This window comes from Lynx rufus, unplaced genomic scaffold (genome assembly GCF_022079265.1).
Source record: "Lynx rufus isolate CCGP_SWC_20201006 ecotype Redwood Valley unplaced genomic scaffold, mLynRuf1.p SCAF_37, whole genome shotgun sequence".
In the NCBI taxonomy this organism is placed as follows: domain Eukaryota; kingdom Metazoa; phylum Chordata; class Mammalia; order Carnivora; family Felidae; genus Lynx; species Lynx rufus.
The window spans coordinates 3,306,248-3,309,686 of record NW_025814853.1 but is presented as its reverse complement, the minus strand read 5'-3'; positions in this window follow the sequence as shown (position 1 = coordinate 3,309,686).

Sequence of the window (3,439 nt, the reverse complement as noted above, 5' to 3'; positions counted from 1 at the left end):
GGTGGAGGGAGGCCGTCCAGCTCCTATGAGGGTCGGATGCATGGTGCCCCAGCTGGGAGGGCTGGCAGCCAGCGGGTTGGGATGCTGTGCTCACTCTGTTCCCTTCCAGCAATGCCTGTGTTCTCAGGGTCTTACTTTTTCCCTGGTTCCCAGCGTCTTCTGGGAGTGTTCTCACTGTGCTGAGCTATTGAGGGCTGTTGGCCAGAGTAATTGGACAAAGCTCTCAGAGCAGGATGGCTGTGGGGCGTGGGGCACGTCTACCAGGCGGTGGGCAGACGGGTCAGTGGTAGGTAACGGAGCAGCTTCCTGTACGCAGGCTGGCAGGTGCCTGACGAGGTTCCCTACCCTGGTGTGAGAGTCTGGAGCCCCCTGTGCAGAGGTTGAACTGTATCCTGGGCCGGCCCTGCCTCCCCTCACCTCGGACTCTCTTTCCCCAACCTGCCTGGCCCCATGCGTTCTAGCTTTGATGGAAAATTTGGGTCTGTACCGCTTTCTTTAAATCTTTGGATTCTCACACGCCTCTCTTCTCAAAAAAAAGCTGGCTCCTGACAATACAGTTTTGGCTTTTAATACTACTGTCCCCTCCCTGCATCGGTCTGGAACTCAAGAGTAAAATATTGCTTCTTTCCCTCTGTTTCCCCATGATAACAATTGGGGGAAGCGTCCGAGTCTTCGTGGAGAGGAAGACAAAGGCCGCCAGGAATGCACTGACTCTGCAAGGAGGGAGCCGGGCATCTTCACGAGCAGTGTCGGAGGGGACTTAGTGTCCTAGCACAGGTGGACTGAGGTGGGCATCTCCTCCCCACGCTGGCAGCCAGGAGGGGTGTAGGGAGAGGTCCAGGCTGAATGAAGCCCCTCTCCCTTCTGAAGAGCGAGCTTGCGAATGAAAGGTGTGTGTCCCTGAGGCAGTGGAAGGTGGTGGGACACTGGAGTGGGCCCTGGTGGCAGGGCCACACCAGGCCAAACGGGGCTCTTTTCCCTTCACATCCTCCCTTGCGCGAGGTGACTGGGGGGCATCGGAGGAAACCCACTTTGTTCTGTGTTGGGTGCTCTCAGGGAGCAGGGGTGATTCTGAGAGGCCTATTTTAGTAATTTCCATCTAGAAGGTGGGAAAACAGGGCAAAATTAACACTGTCATTGGCAAGCAGGATGGGCTGTCTGGTCTCTGGCTGCCTCAGACACTGCCCCTTTCCAATCTGTTCTGTTCCTGTGGCCCTTACTTCCGTCCTGCCCCCATCAACCAGAGTGGTGTTGTGTCCCACGGAGCCCACTGTGCCCGCTGTGTGTGCCAGTGTCTCTGGCACTCTTCCCCGTGCCCTTTGAAGTGACAGGAAGACAGGCACAGTCTCTGCCTGGTAGAGGCTCACTTCCTGATTCTGCATGGGGGCTGGGGTGGCGGGGTGCCTCAAAGCTCCAATCCCATCAGCATGGTCTGCTGGTCTTGAGTTCTTATTCTGGAATTTCATCATTACTTCATATTACACTTCAGAAATGGGGATGATGGGTGGTGACTTTTTTTGAAGGCTCTCTAATCATTTTATTGTGAAATATATCGTGAAATAACCTTTTTAAAAAAACGTTTAATGTTTATTTATCTTTGAGAGAGAGACAGACAGAATGTGAGTGGGGGAGGGGCAGAGACAGGAGACAGAATCTGAAGCAGGCTCCAGGCTCTGGGCTGTCTGCACAGAGCCTGACATGGGTCTCCGGCTTCTGAACCACGAGATCATGACCTGAGCTGAAGTTGGACACTTAACTGACTGGGCCACCCAGGCACCCCTATCATGAAATAACCTTACCCCAAAAGCTCTCTGCATGTTGTAATAGTTTCCTATTGCTGTTGTGTTTGGGTGTCCTGTGCCTGCCATAAGCAGCCAGGACCAGTTCCTTCTGGAAGCTCCAGGAGAGAATCAGTTCCACGACTCTTCCAGCTTTTAGAAGCTGCCAACGTTCCTTGGCTCCTGGCTGCACTACTCCAATGTCTGTCTCCACACAGACATTGACACTCCTGTGTCCCTCTTCAAATGTGATTACATTTGGGGCCCACCTGGACAATCCATCTGAAGGTCCTGCAAAATCTCTTCTGCCATATAAGGCGACACATTCATGGGCTGCAGAGATCAGGGTGTGGGCATCGTCATTGTGAGGAGCCGTTACTCACCCAGCCACACACACCCGGACCCATTGCAGATCACTCTGTTGCCCACCAGTACCTGCAGTTCTGGGTAAACCACGCCCTTGGTTTTCTCTATTCTCCAGCACCCACGTAGGTACCTGCCCCTAAACAACGGGCTAATCAGTTTGCTATTTTAAGCTTTGTGTAAATCGTTTTACACCACAGGCGTGCTTCTGCAACTTGCTTTTCATGCTCAACACAAATGGCTCTGTCTGCTCGCCTTCGTGCCTCTGTGCCGCCACGTGGTGTGCTCGCCGCGGTCTGTCCCTGCGTGCGGACGCCGTGTGCTTGTTTCTCCACAGGTGTCTAACCCCCTGGCCTCGCACAGTATTTCCACCTTTAAAAAAAAAAAAAAAACCCTTTAATAACCCGTAATAGACCCAGACCCCTGGCAGAGTACCCCATCCCCAGTGGAGACCCTCCCTGGCTCACAGGGACACGCAGAGTATTCCGAGGTTCTTTGCATTTCTCTCTGTGGCCTGTGTTGTTAAAACATTAAATGTAATTTTCCCCTTAACACATGTAATGCCTAGGCCCTCCATCCCTGATTCAAAACCCAGTCTGTGCCCCAGAGGTGAGAACGTGCCCCCCACCCCCGCCGCCACTTAAGAGGGGGAGTCAGTGAGGGTCCCGGCACTCATTTTGGTCCACATCTCCCATCTTCTGCCTGAAGACTTGTAAGCTACCAACGGGCTGATTCCCTAGGGCTACCATAAACAGATGGCTCCAGCAAGAAGCTGGCACATTCTCGTGATCTGGGGGGTCTGGGGAGAACCCTTTCCAGGACTCTTCTGGCTCCTGGGTGTGGGTGGCAGTTCTCAGCACCGGCTGGCTTGTGGCCATATGGCTCTGATTTCAGCCTTCTCATCAAGTGGCCATCCTTCGGTCTTTCCGCCCTCCCTTCTCTGCTATAATGCATTGCTACTATTTTTACTTACTTATATTTTCAATTAAAAGAAAAAGTTTCTTACATTAATTTATATGATTCCTGTGGGGTGGGCCCTGCCTGCTCGAGGCCGGCGAGGGGCGCGGGTGCCTCTGTGAATCGCCCTTCCCTCCTAGGCGGGTTGCCCTCGGATCGCCTCCAAGCCGGCACGTGTTTCTCCGCCGCCCAGGCCCGCCTCCCTCCGCTCAGGCCCCGCCCCCGACGCGGTCTCCGCCCCCTCGCACGTGACGCACTCGGTGCTCCCTCACCGCCCTGGCCCGGCCCAGGTGGATGCGCTCGGCGCTCCGCGGCTCCCTGGCTGCGCACGCACGCACGTC